Raw genomic sequence first — 5,652 nt, forward strand, 5'->3', positions numbered from 1 at the left:
AGCGCCGCCACCCTCTCAGTGCAAACAGGCGGAAATGAAATCAAGCCAGAGCTTTCTGTTTTGGGGGCCAGGTCTTGGGGGGTCCCGCTCTGTGAGGCCCCCAATCGCAGCAGCTGCTGGGGTCCCTGGGACCCGCGGGTTTTGCAGGGAGGTGGCGGTGGGGGGGGGTGAGGAGGTGGGGGCGTCCTCCTCCCCGAACCCTGGCTGCTTTTCAAATGCTTTTCATCGCCCTGGAACACAGCTCTGGGTCTCTGAGTGCTCAGACCTGCAGAGCCATGTCCTGCCCTGAACCCCGAGTGGGGTGGGAGGCCCCACACAGAACCCCAAACAAGCCCGTCTCAAAGGAGAGCGGGCAAGATTTGGGGTGGTCGGAGGGTGCCCCTGAGCTGGGGAGGGGGGCAGGAGTGGGGTGTGTTTACCCAGATTGCATTCCAGCCCTCAACCCGGGGAGGAGGCGGTTAGCAGTTTCAAGAGCAAGTTTTTTTTCCTACAACGTTCCTTTCTTTGAAGGGACAAGAGACTTTCCACCAGCGGCACTTAGCACAGTAGGGCAGGATGCTACACACACACACACACACACACACACAATAATAAATAGTAATAAAGCAAATGTTAACTTCCCTGTTTACTTCTGATTTGGGGGCAGGACAGGCGGTAGATAAATGGCAAATAGGTCGCTTAATAGACAATAGTGTTTCCATTCTCTGAGGGGGGGGCTCGAGTGCCCGCATAGTGGTTGAATCAGATACACTAAGACCCCCCAAACCGTTTCAGAAAGTTGGTTAAGCAGCCGCTTTCTTGAGGGATGATCTCCAACCCCTTCTTCCCTCCTTCCGGGGTGCATCGGACACGCAAACCCCCAACTTGGTTTCCCCAAGCCCCACCCAATGGTTCCCTCTGTCAGAACTATTTATGCTCCTCATGCTGAACGTGTGCCTGGCTTTTGTGAGCCTAAATACCTCCCCGCTAACCTGCCCCTGGCCCCCACGCTTCCCTCCGACTTTTATTTCAAATGGGTGGCCCACGTTGGAGAAGTTTCCTAGGGAAACGTCTGAGCCTGGGAGCCAAGTCCCGCGTGTCTACGGGGTGATGGGCAGCTGGGCCAAAGCTCGTGTTCAATGCAAAGAACTGCAGCACGAAGTGAAGGGAAAGGGTCCCGGAAAATAGAGAATTTTTACAGCAATGAACTCACAGAACAAATGGAACGAGAGTGACTATTTCTTTTTCTGCCCTGGTGTGCTTTTGTGGTCATTATACCTTGAAGGTAAAACTGCACTTCCCCACAAAGATCAATTTCTTTGTGTTATTATTTTTTTTTTTGCTTTAAGCTCTTCAGAACACACACACACACCCACACACAGACACATCACAAAATATTTGTTTTTCCAAATGGCAATGAATCGGCTCGAAGGTTTGCGGGACGTATTATTAAATAAGTGACACGGAGAAAAAAGTTTTAGCCTTTGATGGAAAACCTCCCTCGAATGTTTTGCTTTTGAAAAGACTGGGAGACAAGAATGGTGAACGAATTCCCGGCCCTGGCTTGGTCTGTGCGTCCTGAAATCCTTAAGGACCTGCTGGAGCAACACCAGGGACAGAAAAATTAAAATCATACCGAGCGGAGTCTGACCGCGTTAAGACTCAACCTGGATTTCTCTGCTCCGTCCCCCTCCCTTTGTGGAGTCTGGTCAGGTGATCAATGGGTCCCCCAGAATCCAACTCCAACGTTGTGAAAACTCCTGTCCCCTTTCTGGACCCAGCAAATTGTTGAGAGCAAAGAAAATCAAACGTCCCCAACTTCCCTCGACATCCTTCCGAAAAGAAATAAGAGAGAAGATACACGAAGCTGTGGCCAGCAACACCACTGGGGTTGGGGTGGGGTGGCGGGGGTTAGAGAGAGAAACAGCTGTAAAAATAAGAAAGATCATCTGTAAGGAAGTTAAAACAGGAGCGGTCCTCCGTAAGAGAGATTGCAACAAAATCGCCGCTTCGAAACGAACAGTAATGAAGGTGCTGGTGAGGGGACAAGGGGAAACTTTGAAAAGAGGGGGGGTGGGCGAAAATAAGCAAATTCCCCAGGAATTTTTTTTTTATATATATTCCTCTCTTTATAAACCTTCCAGGCCGCTTGGAGTTGAAAGCAGGAAGGCAAGGCACGGACGATGAGACCAGGAATCACGCACGCACGAGGTCTGGCCCCTTTGTAAGAAGAGGGGGGACGTGCCCTTCACATTCCCGCCCCCCCCTTCTGAGCTCTGGAATAATAAACTCAAGTGGGCGCCCCGTCAGCCCCTGTCCATCTTCCTTAGCAGACTTGACACAGTGGGAGAAATATGACACGTGAATTATTAAAGAGCAGCTAGTTGACTTCTCACCCTGACGGCTTTGCAGACCCCATTACCTGCGGATCTAGCCATAGGGCTGCAGAATTACAGGGCGTGCGGGCCAGGGAGGAGGCAGGAGGACAGGGGCGAGCAGAGTGAGGCTTTGGGGGGGGGAATCAGGTGTTTTACCCAGCCCATTTGGCGCCCCCCAAGGGGAAGAGGAAACTGTTTCAGAAAACAAACGTCCTCCTCTAAGAAGGAAGTCGATTTCTCAGCCCCAGGCAGCAAGGAGCAGATTTCAAGCAGAAACAGAATTCCCAGCCTCCTGGCAGCATCGTCCTGTTCATCCCTCCGACTCCCACTCCCTGCAGCCTGAGCCGTGGAGGATTTGAATCTGGATCTTTAACCCGATTTTGAGGAATTCTCAGGTTCATAAACAGACCGCCCCCTTTCCTTCTTGAGACATTTCCCCAGAGGGAGGAAAGATTTCTCGAAGAGGCGCTCTTCAAGACAGCCCCCAGACCCTTTCCAAGTTGGCTCTCCCAGAGCTCCCGGCAGCACCCAGAGACCGTGGAGCCTGGGCCACTGATAACACGGTGAAAATCAGCACTAATCATTCAGGCAGACAAACAAAAGCTGCTCTGTGCTAATTAAGCAGCCGTGATCCTGGGGGGTCGAGGAACGGGGCAGCTGCGTGAGGTTAGAAACGGGAAGGGATTTTTGAACACCTAGGGATATAGGGGTATCTTCTTGTAAAAGGGACAAGAGGAGAGAGGGAATGATAATGGCCGCGATGATGATGATGATGATGATGATGATGATGATGATGATGATGATGGAGATGATGTTGTTCTGGGGCATGGATCTGCCTATCCTCTGGCCAGCGTGCAGATATTGAATCGATTCCAAAGGGGGAGTGGAGCCGCCGTCAGGAATGACTCCATCGGACAGAGAAGCCAGGAGGCGAGCGATGGAGACTATTGTCCAAACGTGACCCGCCATTAACACCACCTCGCATCATCTGCATCCTGTCACCGGCGTCCCATCCCACCGCCACCAGGGCCGCCTGGCATATCCCAGGAGCGGCCTGCTGCACTCAGCCCCGCAGACACTCTGACCCACACCTCGCTGCCCCCCCCCCCATCTTCTCTCGCCTTATTACCCCTCCCGGGCCCCTTGTCGCACAGGTGCTAGCAATTTGCTCCTTATCACACTTCTGTTTACGAAGGCCTTTCTTAAAGACAGAGGGAGAAATGGTATTAATATTAATTAACACAATAAAATGAAGCCGTTTTGGGGGAATCCACCCACCAAATGAGTCATCTCATCGCCTAATTGGAACTGGAGAGAGAGAGAGAGAGAGAGAGAGAAGGGGAGGGGAGGGGAGGGGAGGTGAGAGGGAGGGGGAGGGGGAGACACCGATGACCTACTGGGTGACAGGCACAGGTTGGAAGGGTGACATTTTATTGTAAGTCTCCCCGTGAAAGGAAGAAAAGGAAGGGACCAGTCAATGTAATGCAGGGACCAAGGGTGCAAGAGTGTTGCTAAGAGACAGCGATGCGGGGAAAGTTCTGTGTGAAGCACTCCCTGACCTTATGCAAATCGAGGCGACCAAGTCTTTGTGGCCGCGGCTGCGAGTCCACCCCCTGTGTCACCAGTACCTGGCATGGAGCCTTTTATTCAAATGTCCTCTAAACACACACAACCGAGGACCTGACAAAGGCGGGACACATTTAGGGGCTGGAGAGAAAACACACACACACACACACACACACACACACACAAATAGGAGGAAGAAGAAGCAGCAAAGTCCTAAGTTTTAAAACCCAGGAAAAAAGGAAAAAAAAAAACACCCACCAAACCCAACCCCAGATCTTTGGGTGGAAATGTCGCCCGGCTTTCCCTCCCCACACTGTCATCTCCCTCAAGCTGGGAAGTCACCGAAAGACGCAGAAACGGCCTTTTCCTGGCAGAAATAGCAGCTGATTAAGATACCCCCGTGGAGCGCCAAGTCCTGTAATGAATTCCCACCCCGGCAGCGTGGGTGGCAGGGGGTGTGGGAGCTGGCGCAGGCCGTGGAGGTTACATCAGCGGCTCCTGCCCCCACAGACACAGCTGGGCGCCCCGCCTTCTATCTTAACCACCAGCTCTAGGGGCTAGGTTAAGGGCAAAAGGCCAGAGAGGCTTGGGTGCCCCCTAGATCCCCCGCCCCCAAGACCCCAGAGTGGCTGTTCTTACAGTTCTATAAAGTGGGAGGCCTGGCCGTCCTGGTGGGGGCACCTGGGAGGGGGCTGCGGAGGGGTCTTGGGCAGGATGGGGAGGGGGTGCCCCTTTCCACCCCCTTGAGAGCAGGACTCTCGCGGGACCCCTTTGTGTGGCCAGGTGCGCCTCCAGCCCCTCTCGCCACTCCCCCCTTTCTTGGTCCTTGAGAAGCAGGCCAGACAAACCCTACCCACTACCCAGCGTGGCCGGGCCTGGAGTTGGGATTTGCCACCCTGTGGGTTTGCACAGTGTCACTTCCAACTGTCGGGGCCAAATCCTCCCTCTCTCTCTCTCCTCCCTCCCCCCACCGCCTCTTTGTACCCCAAGCTACCACCAGTCCCCCCCGGACATGAAAAGGAACCTCATCCCTCAGAAAACCACAGGACCTGAGGGTGCCGATCCCCCAAAAGTTGCAAAGCAGGTGATTCCCACAGTCCTGGGAGGAGATCTGGGGTTTGAGGCAAGGGATGGGGGGAGCTGGGAGGAAACTCCTCCTTCCTCTCCCCCCTAACCTCCCCGCCCCCACCTGCGGATCCACAAGCCCTAGGAGGTTCCACTAGGACTGGCTGCAGCCAGCAGCACCTCTGGAAACTTCTGCGCCCCCCCAGCCCTTCCTGAGGATGCTGGCTGTGGAAAGGGGGGAAGCTGTGTTAGTGCGGGCTCAGCACCAAGGCGCACAACTTTGCAAAGTCCATTCACCCCTCGGGCTGCGGGCCACTCCCTCCCCGCGCCACTTTTGGATTCAATGTTGACCAAACACCCCGCGGGTTCGCGCCTTCTTGGTAACAGTGGCGCAGGGATACATTTCAGGACTGGGGAGGGGCGCGTCCCAGGCGCTGAGCTGCAGGGAGCTTTCCCCACGTCCCCTCTCTAATGGGGGGACTTCTCACGCGCGCGCCACGATTAAACTTTCATCTCAGCGGCTTGGAGGGCGAACCTCGTCACGGGAAAGGCGATCGCCGCTGTAAATATTAATGGGAAATGAAACGAAGCCAGGGCTCGGCCGGCCCGACATCGAGACCCCGTGAGCGTGCGCGCCCCGGGGCAGGAAGGGGCCTGTCGCTGG

This window comes from Myotis davidii, unplaced genomic scaffold (genome assembly GCF_000327345.1).
Source record: "Myotis davidii unplaced genomic scaffold, ASM32734v1 scaffold904, whole genome shotgun sequence".
Lineage (NCBI taxonomy): Eukaryota > Metazoa > Chordata > Mammalia > Chiroptera > Vespertilionidae > Myotis > Myotis davidii.